The sequence below is a fragment of the Dermacentor variabilis genome, chromosome 1 (genome assembly GCF_050947875.1).
Source record: "Dermacentor variabilis isolate Ectoservices chromosome 1, ASM5094787v1, whole genome shotgun sequence".
NCBI classification, from domain to species: Eukaryota; Metazoa; Arthropoda; class Arachnida; order Ixodida; family Ixodidae; genus Dermacentor; species Dermacentor variabilis.
Genome location: NC_134568.1, coordinates 230852935 through 230872408, shown reverse-complemented (window position 1 = coordinate 230872408; position 19474 = coordinate 230852935). Strand labels below are relative to the sequence as shown.

General features: G+C 42.2%; 1 protein-coding gene across 5 annotated transcripts in view; it reads right to left on the bottom strand.

Annotated features, from left to right (window-relative positions):
• Positions 1-3900: 3900 nt before the first annotated feature.
• LOC142558599 (endonuclease/exonuclease/phosphatase family domain-containing protein 1-like) overlaps positions 3901-19474 on the bottom strand; it is a 75707-nt gene continuing 60133 nt past the window's right edge. For all 5 annotated transcript variants that reach the window (XM_075670762.1, XM_075670780.1, XM_075670787.1 and 2 more), the window contains exon 11: positions 3901-17822. The gene's annotated coding sequence lies outside the window, so the exon portion shown is untranslated. The remainder of the gene's footprint in view (positions 17823-19474) is intronic.

Genomic DNA, 19474 nt, shown 5'->3' with positions numbered 1-19474 from the left:
TGGTACGAATTAGGCACCTGTGAAAATCTATGAGCTCCAGAAACTCGCGCAACTTTCGAAAGGAAGTTGGAGAGGGGAAGTCCTAGATTGCCCGCATCTGCGATTCCAGTGGCATGATGCCTTGGGGTGTGATGCCTTTGGGTCTGATGTGATGGCCATGAAAATCCAGGGCTTCAACTCCCAAAATGCACTTCTGAGGTTTTAGGACCAGGCCATGTTCGTCGTCTTTCGAAGCGAAGGCGAAGGTGCTCTTTGTGCTCTTCTTCTGTGCTGCTTGCAACTAAAATGTAATCAAGATAGACAAAAATATATGGCTGTTCACACGCGACCTCATCCATTGAACCTTTGGAAAGTTTGTGGTGCATTCTTCAAGCCGTAAGCTCAAATAGGCCAAATGAGGTTGCAAGTGCCATCTTCGGAGCGCCATTGCGTTCAATAGGAATTTGATGGTAGGCAATCACCAAATCGATTTTGCTTTAGATTTTGGTTTTTGTGAGCCGACTGCCGAAGTCATGTATGTGCGGAAGAGGATACTGTTCCAGAGTAGTGACAGCATTCAAAGCCCCGGTAATCACCTCAAGGCCGCTAGTCGCCATTGTCCTGCTTTGGTATATATGCAAAGGCGAAGACCATTGCTGGAGCAAGGACAAATAATGTCAACCTGACGCATATGTGCTCGAACTCACATTGGGCGACATCTAGCCACTTTCCCGCAAGCCTCTGTGGACAGGCGGCAACAGGTAGACTAGTGGTGATGATGATGTGTCACCTTGTGTTTCACGGGCAGCTCCTTATTTCGGAGCTTCATAAGTTGGGGGCACTCAGCAAGTACTTTGTTGTACATTGAGACAGGCCAAAACGTAGATCCCAGAGGAGCAGGCACGTACGCAGGATTTTTTTCGGGGGGGGGGGGGGGTAAGGGCAACCACAGGTAACTTTTCTATGCAAATGAGGGGGAGGGTACTTGTGCTAGCCCAAATGTGAATAATGCCCATCATTCGCCATAGAGACGCGTAAAGCTGCAAAAGAGAATTGGAATAACTTGTTTTTCACAGGTATACGCCTGTGAGATACACCTCTTCTTTACTTGGCAAACAAAGAACATCAAATGGACTCACGCATGAAAGATGCGCAGGAAGAACCTTGCCAAGAACAAGTTAACCAGCGAAAATGCAAAATAAAGATTTGTAGTAGCGTTTTTTTAATTATCTCTAGAAGAATTATAGAGAAATGTATATTTGCGGAACAACCAGTTCTTTTGGATCCCTCCTTTGCTCCTCTACCAAATGCCAAAACAGACTCGTGTTGTTATTTGGGAAGTTGCGTAACGATGTGTGGTCACCAGTCCCGTACAACCGCGTAGAGCGCAGGACGCTGCGGTTCTAGACGTACTGCGCCCACCGCGGAAAGTTAGAAAAACACCCCTATTAGCACAGCAGGGAAGTGGCTACGTCAGGCGACTCGATAACTGTAGAATAGTCATTCAAAACACACGGAATTATTCTCCACTTACGGCGCCGTTTTCTCTACTTCCTTTTTAAATAAAAAGACGTTCATCCATAAATATTTTCACCAACAATTTTCGCTTTTCCTCCCTGTTTGGTTGTTGCCTTGGCTTTCTACCTTAGTAGATCGCTTAATTTCTAATCTCCTTGCGACTATTGTTCCCAGTTGCCAATTTCGCACGAGAAGTGCTGTACAATTAGGGAAGAACCAGACGAGGTAAGGGGCGACAGTCATATTGCTTATGCGTTGAACGGTTATTGCAGGGCCTGATGATGGACCCTGTTTCGCAAAATTTTATTTTCCACCTTATCTAACCCATGTCACGGATATATATATGGTTCCGAGGATCTGCCAGCGTCGCGGCGAGCCGTTACCCGAGGAAATAATGAAGCAAAAGGAAAAGTTAAACGCAACTGGCATTTTCTCCGGCCGCAACTCGTTCCATGAGCATACAGACTAGCTCACTATGAACAGAGTCCCTTTCCTGGCCCCTGGATCAGTCTAAACGAAGAAGGTTATTTGAACTAACGAAGCAACAGCGATGCGCGTGATCGTTGAATAGATGCTGACATAAAAATTGTGTTGGGTATTATAACTAAAATATTGTAATTAAAACAATAAACTAGGCCCTGCCTGCTGCAATCGATGGTGACAACTGAATTCATGATGAGTTAGTCGCGCGGGCACCGAATCGATGAGAAAACTGGTCTCCACACCCCAGGAGATGCCGATAACTACCGCCCTCCAAAAGAAGTGAAAAACATGACAACCATTCCACTCTGTGAAGATGCAACGGCAGCGAAAGCTGACGAGAGTCAAAGCTCTCAAACGAAAAGCAGTGTTTCACGTCCGCTGCGGGTCGGCCTGAAGCAACGTTACTCTAGTAACGTTGGCCTGTAAGATAGTGCAATATCGGACCGACCAGCGGCGGAGGTGAAGCAGGCGTTAAGCACTCCCCATACGTGGGCCGATCTCGAAGTTAGTGCAACACCGGGCCGACCCCCGGCGGAGGTGAAGCAGGTATTAAGACTCCCCATACGTGGGCGGATCCCGAAGATAGTGCAACACCGGGCCGACCCTCGGCGGAGGTGAAGCAGGCATTAAGCACCCCCCATACGTGGGCCGCTCCCGAAGATAGTGCAACACCGGGCCGACCCTCGGCGGAGGTGAAGCAGGCGTTAAGCACCCCCCATACGTGGGCCGATCCTGAAGATATAGTGCAAAACCGGGCCGACCTCCGGCGGAGGTGAAGCAGACATTAAGAATTCCCCATACGTGGGCCTACGTGGGCCGACCCTGAAGATAGTGCAACACCGGGCCGAGCCCTGGCGGAGGTGAAGCAGGCGTTAAGCACGCCCCATACGTGGCTCCATCCCGAAGGCACTGCAATGCCAGGCCGACCCCCGGCGGAGGTGAAGCAGGCATTAAGAACTCCCCATACGTGGGCCGATCCTGAAGATAGTGTAACATCGGGCCGACCCCCGACGGAGGTGAAGCAGGCATTAAGAACTCCCCATACGTGGGCAGGTCCTGAAGATAGTGCAACACCGGGCCGAGCCCTGGCGGAGGTGAAGCAGGCATTAAGCACCCCCATACGTGGCTCCATCCCGAAGGTAGTGCAATACCGGGCCGACCCCAGGCGGGGGTGAAGCAGGCTTTAAGCTCTCTCCATACGCGAGTCCGTGCCGAAGATGTGTGCCATTATCGAAGATATGTGCCAAGATATGTGCCATTGATCTTGGACCCTTTTTGCACTATCACCAGGAACGGGCCACATGATGATTTTTTTCTGTTACCGGACGCCAAAAAAACCTATGGAAGTTAGTCATACACTGCTTTCGCTGTAAAAGGCAGCAACATGTTGACCGCCGAGTAGATTGATTTGTCGGCGCTTTAGGAATGTGTGTGAGGAGTGGTGGCGTGGGCGGATGGGGGGTGGGGGGTATGCCGCTTAATTTTGAGGAGGGGGGCGCCCCCCCCCCCCCCCTGAGTACGTGCCTGGCATCAGTACAAGTATTTCAAAGCAACTTCTCGTGTTTGGGCCGTTGTGGCTCATTAGTTCTTGAAACTTGCCAAGTTCAGTCTTTAGCTCTTATAGATTGCAATATATAGTAGTGCTTTACTGATAAAAGATTAACTAGATCAAGGACACCAATTCATGACATCACAACGAGCTGGTGTGGGAACTTCAAGGTGACGTCCCTTGCGTCACCACCAGTATTTCGCTCTTGTCTCTTCTGGCTTGCCAAGCCTTTCCTCACAGCAAGTAGGTTTCTTTCATAGTGTACAAGGGTAATTTACTAATGCGGCACACTAATGCAGCACAATTAACTTTTCTTTTTGGGCTTAAGGTCCCTAATAGACAAGATTTCAACATTTATTCAACTACAGAAGGAGAGAGTGTAAGCTTTTATTTTCAAATCAACAAGATTTGAGTCCGGCGTCTTCTTAAAGGGTCTGGGCACCTGCCGCGGACACGGTTCCGAGACCTTGTCTCGAAGCGGCTTCCTTGGCTCGCTGGACGGCTCAGAGTTGTGCTGTCAAGTTCGGGCTGAGCAGTGCGGTTTTCCAGCGCGACCGGAGGCTGGCGGTGGAAGAGACGGAGGGGTCGGCACTGCCCGACTTGTTTGTTAAGTCCCGACATGCCCATAACATGTGATTTAGTGTGGCAACCTCGCCACACGCAGAAAGGTGTTTGATTTGAAGCATTAGGCTGACATTTTGTCAATGAATTTTCTGGGCCTTCATATAAGAACGGATTTCTAATTGGTGCTGGCATACTAATTTGGTGTTCCCTTTGATAAGTAGACCACGCTGCGCATGTCATTTCCCAGGTATTAGTTATCGACAGCTGCCAACATTATTAAGTAACAACAGTAAACTCCCAAGCTTGTGCAGTATCGGATTTTATTGGACAAAATTCGTAAGCATGTTTGTGCTAAATTTCATGGTATTCAGTCTTTGATTCGATATCTGGCTTTTTCTTCTTGATTCAATCTGATATTCAATTCAAAATATCATATGTTTGGTATTTACACATGCCTGACAGATGTGTCAAGGTCTTCTATGATATTATTATTATTGTTTATTACATATATTTAATGTAAATACTTTATACTGTACATCCAGTAGTTAACAGCATATGAAAAGTTGTAAATTGTTAGCATAAACACAAAGGCTTAATTCCTGCCAGATACATTTGCAATGTGAAATTGTTTCTATGCAATGCGCTTCACGAAAGAAAAAAAATTATCCATCCAACTGACATAGCACAATGTTACAAAGGATACCAATATGGGCTTCTCAGAAAGAAAGCTTTGCGGGGCAAGAAAAAGAAGTCTGCCCAGGTCCCAGGGATGAATCCAAGACAAGTGTTTTTCTGGGGCAATCACTCTACTATAGGAGTTAACCAAGAGGCTAACAGAGTGTATGGCAAGGCTGAATTAGTAACTTGGAAGCACACAGACACAGACCACGATCTGTTTGCAGCACACTTATACTTTTTAAGCACTTATATGATCTGCTCCATCTTGAACAAAAATGCGCCCATAATATTGTCTAAGTAAGGCACATAACACATCGTAGAATAATGAAAGGGCACTTACTAGTTGAATCGCTGAAAGTGGAGGGACCCTTTTCAACACTCTTGGTACAATTCTTGCTGTGCTAGACACCACGTGGGAACGCAGTCACCAAAAACTACAATACTGACAGAAAAAACTGGAGGACGTTTAAGCTTCGCCTTCAAGAGTGGAATGCGATAGCATTCAGAGATCCCCGACTACTTCTCATGCTTCCCAGCAACTACAGCTTATGTAACCGTAATGTTTACCGGAAAACGCTGGTGGCGAATGCTATGCACGAAGGCGAGCTGTATGGTACAAACGCAACCTTTTGCATGGGTTAATTCCAGATTTAGTGCACAGCTGCGCCCAAGAAATTACATCATTTTCAGGTTTCTGTTATTGTTTTGCACTTCTAATACTTAAGCCTGAGAAGATTTAACATAAAAGCCATGCATTGTCAGTGTCTTGTTTCATGACATTTCTTTGTGGGCTGTCATTCTCAATATTCCGAGAAGTGACAACTTTGTCAAGAACGTAACACACGGTATGATCAACTTTAGTGATAGAATGGTGTGGCAATATGACCCCATTATGCTGCATGTCATATAGCAAGGCATGGCATATACATATACCTAAATATATACGGAAATTTTCGCTCACGGCCAACTCCGCCAACACCAACATCGGATTTTCTGTGACACGGGGCTCTTAATGCTATTGCGTTAGAAACATTGTAGAAACTGCTTCAGGTAGTGGTCAACACTGCAGTTATGGTGTGAAGCCTCAATTCTTCAAAAGCACAACAAATAATTTTTTGTATCACCTTTTAATGTGATCAGTTTAAAACATACATACAGACATGGAAAACAGGGGGAAGGCGGGAGATGAAAATTCAAGACGATGAGAAAACGAGAACAAAGTGAAGGCAGGAGCCAACGTTTTGACAAGTGGGCTTGTCTTTTTCAAGGCAGACATGAAGTAGGAGGCACTAAACACTACTGAAATTGAAGGTAGTGATGATGAGCTATTGCCAACCACTCCCATGTGCATCAGACAGCCTCGTGCAGTGATTAAAGCCACACAATGACCGTGTTCCTGAAAGCTGGCCATGTTCCACTAAATCTGCCCATTCGATCCACTAGTCTGCACTTCTCTGTATTTGACATTGGTTAAGCCTCATCCTCTACAGTCACTTCTCTGGGAATGTAAGCAGTCCCTCTTACCTCCTCTTATCCTCAACTAATTACTTAGCCTTGAGTGGCAGGATTGTGGTGTGGATGCATGTGTCAATGGTCTGTGGTAACACATGAGCTTTGATGACATGAGCTGCCTCCTGCTTCCCTCACAAAGCCAAGTAATACACTTGGCACATATATTTAACTGATCACATTAAAAAGTGATGTAATTAACTATTTGTTGTGCTCTCGTTGAATCTAGGCTTCATGCCACAATCAATGGGTTAACATCAAAATGAAAAAAAGAAAAAGAAGTTACGTCTGCCCTCATTTATGAATTATTGCTACCCACAACAGCCACCCCAAGAACTTGGTCGAAATCTCGGTATGTATTGTGCCAAAGCTGAATAAAGCATCCAGACAACACTTGGGGTTCAATAACAAGATGTATTATTTAACATGTACATATCTCAATCAGTATATGATCAATCAACACAGAATAACATTTATAGGTGTTGCCAACAATTAAGAATAAGTAACACAAATGGGACATTAGAGAAGAACACATTACAACTGAAGCATGGTACTCCTAATATTTAAATTGAGCATAATAAGAACAACATAACACACACACAACCAGGTGAAAAATATATGCAGTATCTCGGAGATAATTTCTTTTTAAGGAGCCTAGTTTTCCCGCTTTTCAAAGTCCCATATTAATGTGTCATGTGAATTCTAGCAGATTTTGACAAATGGAAGAGCAAGCACCTTTCTGAGAACATTAATAAGCCTGTTTAAAATATCATTCTAGGATGACAATTATCACATGCACCAGCACCGCCACACTGTTATAAGTTATGTCCATCCTAAGAACTCCATGCAGAGAAGTGAAAGCAATGGGTTACGTCAGCCAAACAGGGACCACTTAACTCTGCCTGGGAGAAAGCAGAGATTGCTCACAGTGAGCCACTGATCATACTGCAATCCTTGCAAATGGCATTATGCATTGGAAGAATAGCAGTGGACAATGGATGAGTCCTTTACCCATTTCTCATTCTTGGATGGCTCACGCAACCCAGTTTTCACTGTATTGCATAGAAGGTGAGGCAATGTGTATACAGTCTTGTTAAATGATAAAATAAGGGCATAAAAACAATGGTGTTGCGACACTAAAAAATTAAGGCATTTTTGCCACATCTTGTATATGGCACCAATCACACAACCATCACTGTAATATGCATCAGCCAATGCCTTTTAAACAGGAAACCTTCAGTTAGAATCTTAGCAGCAAAGCTTCACTTGAAGCTAGCAATATTCTGGAAGCTATACCATCTCAAGCCGGTGCACACGCAACTTGTGAGAGCATCTGCACAGGACGGTCAACAGAAAAATGTAGTTCTGGGGGCAGAATTTTGGCTGAACAAAACTAGTGAAAAATTCCTCTTTCATGAAGTAGCACCTTAACATAGGTATGCTAAAACCCTACCAATACTACACACAGTATATATGTGCTTGTTGTGCTGTTATCTATGAAGGCATCAGTCATTTGCGCAAGCAAAGCACCAGCTACTGTGGACTGCCTTCAAACCCAGGCCATTCTTTAGTTACAGAGTGATTAGATTGGAAGTTAAATTGCTTGCTGCACCAATGTTTATTGGTAGAACCAAAATGTCAAGGACACCATGGAAGACTGAAGTGCCCTGAACTTGCAAATAAGTGCCTTTTGACATATTTGAATGATGCAATGAGTAAACATCCTCATTTTATACACTTTCAAACAGCACTACTGAATGTGCTTTTAGCAAGCTAATGAACATGCATACATCCCAATGATAGCAAATGATAGCAATGCTTTAGATGCAGCATGACTTTTCATTTTTAAGCAGAGTAAACTGCACAGCACTGACTTTCTAAAAGAAGTAATGCTACAATTGCCAAGATGATAATGTGACAAACAGTTTGTCTACAGGTACATAAACACAGTTTTTAATGTAGATATTGGCATGCTACCCTCTTTGTGCTATCATCTTCGTTAACAGTATTGCACTTTAAGTGTCCACTAGGCCAATTTGTTTTAGACTTTCCTTCAAATAATGTACAAACATCTCAAAGGCTTTCCAGTATACTATAGCCACAATAAAATACAAGACCATTATTAGACATGGTTTGCATAACAGTAGTTTTAGAATAGGGAACCGAGAACTGGCAGTACACAGAGCTTCGGCTGGCCAGCGTTGGGTTTACAAGAGTAAGATGGCTTTAGAATAGCAAATGATGTGCCTGTTATCCATTTGGTGCATGCAATTTGATGCAAAGACAATATCTGTACTATGTCTGCCTGCTTCAAGCTCTAGAAATTAAAACTGAGATAAAGAGATGAAGCTCTTTACATAATAATCGCTTGTTCCTGCTGATCTGTGCCAGAAGGATTAAAACACACTGCACTTGTTCTGACATTGCATTTCCATGGTGGTGAATCCATAGGGGGCACATACAACCAAGTTAGAGAAACAGTTATTGTAATGCAGTCTTGAACAGCATTACTCTAATGCTCAATCTTTGTGGCAAAGGTAAGATGATGGAAAGCAAAAGGCTGCTGTACCAATCACTTCTTCAGAAATTAAGGCACAGTGCACAGCAGAATAAAACAGCAGTAAACTAGTGGCTTCTGCAGTGACCAGTGCCACAACATTAACCAAAGTCAGCTTTGCATGGATGTGCCATTTTTCAACTTCTTGTAGGTCAAACACTAACAGAAATTTTAAAAGGTGGTTTGTGCACTGTGCTTCCGCAGCAGTGAAAGGTTGCTCAGTTGCATACCCAAAGTGATAGGGTCCTCTGTTCTGAAGCCTTCTGAAACAAGTTCTAGGACAATTAGCTAGTTGTACATATTAAGAAATTATAAAATATCTTAAAATCTTAAACAGCAGCACAAAGCTAGAGAGAGCGACAGAGTCGCAATACCTCCTAAAGATGTATCAACTATTAATGTGGGTAACTTCACAAGGAAGTTGCAAAATTTAGCGAGCTTTCAGTCAACTAACAACTTTGCCCTCCTGGAGTGTTAGTGGTTTTTTCAGTGATGTAAATAGACTATAAACTATTCAAGGAAAATTCTTCAAGGAATCTTCATTAAGTTTAATGAAGTTCAATGCCTCATTCCCATTTTATCCCAAGGAGGATAGGCACCTCTACTTGTCAGTATTTACAAAATCATACCGAAGAGATTAGTGAGCCATCTGGGCACATCAAAGCTGCTTGCCTAAATGATCTGATACAGTTTCTGATACAGTTTTAGGAAAATTTGGAGTTGCTTTGCCTTTTTGCATTTCAACTGCTGACTCACCAATGCAGCCATTAACTTAAAGCTATAGTTTAAAAAATAATAAGGAAGACATCTACGAACAAAGCAAAATTACAAGTCATCATCATCACTTTGCAACTTAAATGGGGCGTTTTGGGCTGCAAGCTGGCGACATTGTTCAAGAAAAGTTACCAACACTGAATTTGAAAAACAGCAACCTATTTACGGCATATGACATACAGTGACCTAAGACGGAGTCATTAATAAAAAATAACACAGGTGGCCAAGTCACCTGCAGTACTGCCTTTCAATGGTTCAGAGTTCTCATAGGTAGTAGATGTTACGGTTTTTTACTTTATTCTTTTTTTTGGTATGCAATCATGAACCAATAAACATTCTCCAGCACTTGCTCTGGCTGCCAAATGTACAAGCTATTGTTTACAAAACAAGAAGCAATGCTAGAAAATGTGAAAGAATTACTAGCCTATGCCTTCCTTACTGCTGTACATTAAGTGTTCTCCTAATGTCACAAGTGTGAGAAAAATGTTCACATTTATTAACCAAAATTAATCTTGACTAGTCCATAATTCTACTGAAAATTGCAACTGCTAACACGGTTTAACTAACAACACAGAGGCTGAAAACTTACTGTGTCATCAGCTGGACAGGTTCAGCTTTTACAATCAGCAGCGTTCAAAAGTTACAATGTAAGCTGTGCAGCAGCATCTGCTCAACATGTGCACTACACTGACCTACATATAAACTCAAGGCTGGCAAGCTACAGGTAATAATGAGTATGTGTCTCAGATAGTACAGTTACTAATCTGTACAATAATAAAACATACTAGAGCATTTTTTTAGCAAAAGGAATGTTAAAACCCAAACAACGTAACAAAGTAAAAACAATCCTGAGCCAAGTCTTACCAAATATTCAACATAAATCATCAATAAATGGGATATAACCAAAACCTGCAGAAAGTATCTGAGCAAGAACATTTTTCTCTTTTAATTAACAGCTACATCAGCTTCAAGACAACTACATGCCAAATTTTCTGCGATGTAATTAAAGATTACATGCAAAGCATTACTCAGAAAAACAACAAACACTTGCAAAACACACCACAAAACAGAACCACTAATAATTTTAAAAAGTTTACTTACCTTATCTGTACTAAACAAATGCCACTAATAAGTACACAGGAGCTTATTAAGAACATTAAATTCACTTCAACTAACTTTTTATGTAATGTTAGATGTACACCACGCCAATTGCAGCTTATTCAGCTTGTCACATGCGCCTGTAGTAACAATGTGACCTCTTATAAATATTTTATTGCAAAATGCATTAATAGAATAATGACAATAAAAACTATTCACCTTAGAGGAGGTTCAGAGCTAAGTTTCTTCATGTGAAATGGCCACGAAATGCTTGGTGCTGCTTTGTTCTTGTTTTTTTTTTATAAAGAAAGCAAGTTGAATGGAGTCTACTACACTAAAGGTTATTCACATAAAATTTGCACACTAATTTTGAATGTGCCTTGAAAGGTTGCAATTTGGAAATCCTCACATCAATAAAACACTTACACAAATTAGTTGCACCAGTGATGCCTTAGTCTAACATTGCAAACAAAAGTATGGAGACAATGTAAAAAACTATAATTTTTTTTTCTGGCACAGCCCTAGAGCCAACAAAGTGGACATGCACTGCATTGGTTGAAATGCATAGTACATGTCTTTTGCCACTTCATTTCAAGCTGTATATCTAGGCTCACAAAAATTAGTTCTTTTTCTCATAGCCCCCATGGTCTACAGACTTTTGCATGTGCTTGTACCTGTTATCCATGAGAAGGAAAGCAAAAAAAGTTATTGGGTAAAAAAAAAAGTTTCGAAGGTGCATTTTTAGTACGTAGTATATACATGCCCAGAAACCTGTAGCTAAAGCTACATGTAACAAGAACAGCTGTAGAGAGCAGCAAGAAAGAAAGAAAGAGAAGACAGTACACAAGCACCGGAGTAATTACATAAGGAAGCCCAAAGAACATGTTGTGCCACCTGGCTGCTCAATCAAAACGCTAGGTACTACAAGCGACAAAAGTTTTCACGCAAAGGCTTCTGCAAAATAAAAACTGAGTTCCCACATATTTTGTGCCTACAGCCAGTAGAGCAGTACAACAATGTGTCAGCTGCTCATAATAGTGAAAGCTGTAAACCTGAAGTTCAGACTACATGCTACAGAAATATTCAGCTTTATTGCATATCCCGTGCCTTGTAAACTTATGCTGATAGTACACACTAATTTAATGAAGCTCTTGAAGGTAGAATTTACCACTGTGAATAATACTAGTGCTTTTGCAAGTGGAGTAACTATGGTTAGTAGTACTTTAATTCTCATCTCATCAACATTTTAGTGTATGTAAGCAAATGATAAATATGTTGCTTATGTGTACACAGCATGTGTCCCAAAATACACCTCCCATCCCTCATGTGTTCAATTCAATGTGTTAGCATAATATTGCAACAATGGACATCAATCTGTGTGACGTGTTGCACCTTCAATTCTCAGCCACCATGCATACAGTAAAAGCTCGTTAATTTGAATTCTGCGGAGATGCTACAAAAATTCACATTATATGAAATTCAAACTAATGGAAGTCAGAAAAAAACTGCTCGGTTAAGGTATGTATATAGTCCGATGTAGCCTGAGCACGCACGCACACATGCTACGTCACGTTGGCGAGAACATCTATAGTTTGACGCACTGGAGCAGCAAACGTAATCGCATTCGGTCAACGCGGTCTGACATGCCGGTCATTGAGATAGCTCTTGCTCCACACTCCACAATGCTCAGCGCAGAGAAAAAACGTGCCCACGCCGCTTCGCCCAACGTTACTAGACTAGGCTCAGTTTTCAAACTCCTGTGACTGCATGGACCCACCACCGATCCTCGCATCTCATGGTGCTGTCGCACTTTTCTCGGTCATCACGGTGCAGACGAGGCAGCAAAGCACTGTCAGTGGCTATTTACATGTTTTTGCGGTGTGTATGCATGCGTGTTTTTCTAGTCTCAATAATTTTTGCGACACTCTTGTGCATGTTGAATGCCGTGTGTATTTTGAGGAGTTTACGGCCCATATGTTCAAATTTTATTCAGTGATGCGAATACATTTTTATGTGCAGTTCCTGCAGCGAGCACCTGCCTTGAATGTGCAAGTAAATTCTGCTCACAAGCGAGCAAAGCTCACGTAGGTTTTAACATTGCACGTGTGAATGTGGTGCTCTCATGGAAGAAAATAGTACTAGCTTCATTTTTTTTTTCATCCCAAAATTAAGTGCTGAGAGTGAGTATACATCGAGAGAAGGTGCCTTTTATTTATTCCTACTGTTTTAAAAGTGCAGTGATTGGCTTGCTGACCTCAACTGCTGATGAGTAGCACCTAATTAAATTATACATTAAATAATTATATTAACCGATTGGCTTGCTGACAGCTACAAGTGTAGATTACTAGCAACAATTTATACTAATTAATTAATTGTTTAGTTACATGATTAATAAATAAAATTCAAGGGGCATTTAGTTATCCCTACGTGGATGAATGCGAAATCACTGCCACCGCCAAAGGTCGAGGGCTCAACTCCCACAGAAGATAGTGGGTTCAAGTGCCTTAATTAGCCATATTAAGGGGAAAGCCTTAGATCTCTATGTTTCAAGGTTGCACTGTGACATACAGAAAATATCACATGACTCAAGGAAGGCCAGAAGCAAACCCAAGCATGTCCAACCATGTATAAGAGATGATTAATGATTAACAAAGTTAATTAATTATTGATTAACGATTTGATTAAAGTGAATTAAGGTCAATTAAGGTGGATGAAGGAGTATTAAGGCTGAATAGGGTGGACTAATGCGGATTAAGGATGACAAAGGTGAATTAGAGTAGGCTTTACAAGGCTTTTGCCTTCGCATCTCTTAGGCGATAGCTAGGGGCGCCTGGGACTTTATTAATTTTGCCTTAATTAACATCAAAGTTAGTGGGTTCCACTCCTACCAATGGTCGTGGGTTCGAGTGCCTTATTCAACTCTATTGTCATTAACTGTGCTTTAACTAACTTCGCCTAAATTCAATCTGCATTGTTAACTTTCGATTAATTAACTACGCCTGAATTGATGTCACCTGCCTCGACTGGCTGCCTTCGGCTCCCTTGACTTTTTGGACCATCGTGTGGTCACATCAAACTACGCCGGATTTCCCGTCTCATGAGCTATGTAATGTGTTTGCATTCATAATTAATTACTACTAATGAGCAATAGCTGATTACACCTACTAATCAGCTACTTACAGCTACTCATCTGCTACTATTCAGCAGCAGCTGATTACTAGAGTGCAGCAGATGGCCAGGCCTGCCGGGGCCCTGGACTAAGGACTCCAACAGCGCACTCTGGGGGAGCACAGCAGCATTTTCACAGCTCAGTAAAGTTTTTCAATCAATATGCTAAACGCGAGGCTACACAAACATAAAAAAGACACATCGGTGAAAACATTTGTTGAGTTTGTAAGTTGCGAAGTTGAAGGACCCGAGCACCTTTGCCAACACAGAGCTGCACCCGCGTAGAGCTACCTGCGGTGCTCCCGCCTTCTGGCAGCAAATCAAAGATTTGCTGCCAGAAGGCGGGAGCACCGCAGGTAGCTATATCCGCCCCCGCAGGTATCTATATCCGCCCCCAGCGCATATATCGCTGGCACTGGGGGCGCCAGCGATATATGACGCCTACGCAGAGTTCAACAACTGAACCTAGTCTAGTAACATTGGCTTTGCCAATGGTCACAGACAGCCTCAACGACAGCCATTCAAAGCGGTGTGCGGGTTGGCGATTGTTCTGCATCTGTGACGAAGAGAGTTGCCGACGGTGCGCGCGTCGAAGTCTAGAGGGGACGGCATTTCTGCTGGCGCAGCGTAAGCGGCCTCGCGTGACTGGCCGCAAGCAAGACGCACCGAAAACGTTGCACTATAAATGCACCTCTGCGACGTCGATGCGTCCAAAAACCTACACTCTTAAAGAAATGTACACCCTTTGGGTGAAAATGCATCTCTCTCCAGTCAGGCCTAAACAAAGGGCCGCAAATGGAAAGAGCAAAGCTGCACGGCGAAGCCAGCGTTGCCACCGTGCTCCCGTGCATTGGCACTCTCCCCATCCACGATGGCGCGGAGTTCGAATTATCGGTGGCGGTGCAGATTTCAGTGTGAATTAGCAGGATGCGTTACATATGGCTTTCTCTGCATTGTTGGATGGACCGCGGCAGCTACTTCAAATATCCGAAATTCTGAATTAACGAGTTGTGAATTAACGAGAATTTACTGTATGAAGCTCCGAATATGCAGTGTGCAACACAAAATTTATATTACCGAGTACATCCTGCTTGCAAAGTCATATAAACATTAAACGTCAAAAAGTGGCAGCAAATAGGTGATCACAATATTTTATCTAGCAAATGAGAAACACCCAAATCGTAACATCCACATACAAACACTTCATCTTTTGCAGATGACAACCAGATGACACAGATGCCCTGTTATATGAATTTATGCACATTGGCACAAATTTTTATACATGTTGATAACATCACTGCCATTGTACAACATATCACTGCATTTTTTATAGGAGAGGTAATGCGACCTTAGTGAAGACTGACACCAGGAAAAAAAAAATATGATTTCCTTAAATGCTGAATCACCAACCCTTTAAGAAGTCTTCTTGCATATGGTGATCAGAGACAGACACTGACTGGCAATTCTTATTTTATGTATTAATCCATGACAAAAGATAAAACAAGGTATATTAATAAGCAGGTTATTAATGTATTTTTCTCACAGAAATATCAGTTCAACTGCACACACAGTAGATGCTGGTGATGCTACAGTGATTCAGTAGACAGGTGCAGCATTAGTGCAAGTATCAAAAGAACATAAACAAAGCCATAGATAGCCTGCTGGGACTAGAAATTGGGGCATTCCCACAATACAGGATTAGCAACACCTATTCAATTTAAGGAATACTTGTAGCTAGGAAACAAAAGCTTCACCTTGTTAATTACTTCAAAAATGCAGCAAAGCATATTAGTTGTCAAATATTGGAAAAAGAATCTCCTTAAATGAGTGAACTAATGGCATGTCTGACTTAGGTGCATTGGTGCAGTTTTTCCTGGCTTTTCTATACCAAGATGTGCTTCGATTGCATTTCATCAATTTGACTTGTGAGAGCACCTCCTCTCCAGGTATTTAAATAACTGTCCCAATGTAGTCCAGTCATACATACCAGGAGTGACCATGTCAAAAAGCAGGTAATCTAAAAGCAAAAGTGTAACAAAAACACAAATGCCATGCACATAAGACTTCACAATGGACACATGGGACCTATACAAGGACAAATCTTGTGCAAGTTTATGCATTTGTGCTGGGTAATTTTGCATGATACATGCATTGAGAAAATCAGCAATGTCCAAAACAACACAACAATGAAAGCACACCAGTCTCGTCAGCACTATCAATATGGATAACAAATAACACAGTGCTCCTTGGGAGGCGTTTGCTGCCAACTCTCCATGTCTTGTTCTAGTGTCACTTCAGATCACATCACACCAGTTCAGACTGTAAAGGCAAGCTTTAGGAAAATAGGTCTTATGTCAGGTCACCCCACTATAAAAATAAGTTTGTTTGGTCTTCTTTCTTTTTTTTTAATACAGAAATATTCCTGTGCTCGATTACCTACTGAAAATAATTATCTCAAAACTAAACTTTTAGAACATTAGCACCAAGCATCGAGCAATATTTCTTGCCTGAAATATTGCTCAATGCTGTTATTCATAGGAAAAAGACAAAAAAGATTAGACAAGCCACTGCAAGGCAGCAATAATGTTTCCTTTCTTTCTCACCCATTTCATTACTTAATAAAGCACTTGGAATTTGAGCATTCCTGCTGCGCAGGTGCAACAAAATAGGAGAGTTGACTTGGTACACAAATGTAAGCACTGTCATCTTAAAGGCAGACAAGAAGGGCACAAACTGCATCTCCAGCAAGGCATGCTTCTACAAAGCACCGCTTTCAGGGCTCAGGTGTGCACAGACAGGCTGAAAGTTTTTCCAAAAGAACCAACTGGGACCTCCTCATTAGACAAAATATGCTTAAAGCTGCACAGAGGATACACTAAAATTCCGCATAGGATAAGTACCATTAAAAACTTAAAATGATGGTAAACTTTGCATACAACCTTTTGCATGTGCCTGTTTTCATTACTCTGCAACATCAGTTATTCTGCTTACCATAGTCTCTGGGCAAGTTCAGCGTAGGTGTAGTTGTGTGTGCCTTTTGATATATGTACAGATTTACAGCATAAATTGGACTACATGACTCATCTCCACAAGTAGTAGAAAGTTCTGATTATTTACAGTTAAAATACCACAGAGAAAACAAGCAAATACTCTGACTTAGGCACGGTTCAACTAGTGTCAAGTTTCATATGTCAATCAACTAAAACTCATAGAAGACAGTACTTCTGATGCACTAACACAGACTCAGATGCAAAGCGCCTTTCTCAGGTTACATTATAGAGTCCTCATAATAATCTTAACGGAAAGCACATGAGCAAGCATCAGTTTTATAAGCCAACAAAGCTACACGACTAGGTAATTATACTCAAGTAAGGTGTTCCCTCCTGCAGAGTGCCCAAGGCACTGGGAACATTTAAAATATACTACTACATACTGTATATGATTTAAGAGCAGCAAGGTTAAAATATGTGTAACAAGCCACAGTTAATTCAGTATAACACATTTCAGATAAGGTCCTAAAAATATTACAGAACACCAAACACACCAACTGCCACCAATAAGGCATCAGGAGGATATCTGACAGGGAAGATGCTTCATGCCATCTCAGCAGTTACCCTACTACAAACTCCAGAACTCACGTAGAGGCACTGAAGCATTGCTGAATGTTTTTCCACAGCAATATCTGAAAGCAGGCGCCCAACTAAGACATCACTGGCAAGTGATCACCATGTAGAACCACCAGTCAACTTCACACAGTTATAACACAGGAAAAGAGGGAGCCACAGAGCCAGATCTCAAGGCCCAGTCTCAATTATATGGCACTGCATAATGACATGCATTTACGGCTGATGCAAATTCTCGGATGAACAACAAAGGCAGCAGCCCCAGATCTCTTATGCTGGCCAGGTGTAGTGACAAAAGGGCCGGTGGCTCTGTTTCTGGCACCTGCAAGAAAGAAACTGGCTGTCACAGGTAAGCTTATTCACCTTAACACAGATCCCTCTCAAGTTTCCTTCTTTTCTTTATCGGATAATGTTCTTCACTAAAAAAGAACAAAAGACTGGCCTCGCTCTGGCCCCCAGCAGTTCAGTAGCCTAATGTCAAATCAATTTAATAATGATTCAAGGGAAGTTAATAGCAAGCTTTTTTTCTTGCAGATAAGAACAATCATCGTAAAAAATAATGCTGCTTGGAGGTTAAAAAATCATAAAAATCATACAGATTGAAAAAATATTACAAGCTTGTTACAACCATAATTTTCACGAAATAGCCAAGGTCAGAACAGTTATGCTAGGTTATATTTAAATGCATTTAAGTAACGTAAATGTTGCTACACCTTTCATTGTTGCAAATTAAATCAAAAGATGTCACAGGCATCTTTTAATTTAATTAAACGTGCCTGTGCCGCAATACTTCATGAGACGCCGGTGGCGGGGCACTCCCCAGAGTGATGCCATGGGCTCCCGTGTTCCCACTAGCAGTGGCCGCACCTGTACATGTGTGTTCTTTTGCGCTCTGAACAAACTTACCAAGATTATACACTGGTTTTATGAAGATTGTGATGGTGCACAGAGGAATCCTGAATGAATAAGCCAGTTAGAAAAAACTGTTGGCGACTGCATTTTGAGTCATTGCTCATTCATGAGAGATCGACCCTCCCCCCTTTTTTTCCTGCAAGGTATCACAGCTACATCAAGTACATCATGAAATCACCCACTCCTGAAAAAACAACACCCTTGTACATGGAAGCAGCATGTTCAGCAGCTGAACTGCTTTACCATCTCTGCACAGCACAGCTAGAAAAGACAGGTCCAGCACTGGGGCGTCTTGAGCAACGGGGCATGACAGATGAGATTTAAAATACTAAAGCTTGTACGGATAAATTTTGACCACCTGGGATTCTTTGACATGCACCTAAATCTAAGCACACAAGCGCTGTTGCATTCCACGCCCCTGTAGAATGTGATTGCTGGAGGAGGGATTCTATTTTGTGACCCTGTGATCAGCAGCAAAACAGCATAACAACCATGCTACCATAGCGAGTTTTAGGAGTGAGGCGGGTACTCACATGGTTGCCGTATGCACCTACTAAGCAATGGCTTGCTAGAGCTGCCCTTAACATCTGCCTTAAAGATAAATTAAATTATAGGGGGTAATGCCCTGAAGCACTTCACAGGATATGAGATATGCTGTAGTGGGTGGCTCTGGATTAATTTTGAGCACCTGTGTTTCTGTACCGTGAACCCAAAGCACAGAAAACAAGCATTTTTTAGATTCTGCCGCCATCGGATAATGGCCACCGCAACTGAGTGTCAAACCCTCAAACTCGAGGTCAGCAGCAGAACCACTGAGCCACAGCGACAGGTAACACTTAAACATAGCAGGAACTTATTGCAAGTCTCCCAGCATAGAGCAGGTGTGCGTAGTAACCATTTCTTGGCCAGCAGTGTACAGTAAAACCCCATTGATATGTTTTAGGGAACCATGTAAACAGAATGCAAGATCCAGAAAAATGCAACATCTGACAATGCTTGCAGCTGAATTGCTGATAAGACACACAGAAACCTTATTTGCAGTTGAATAGGAAGCCAACAAAC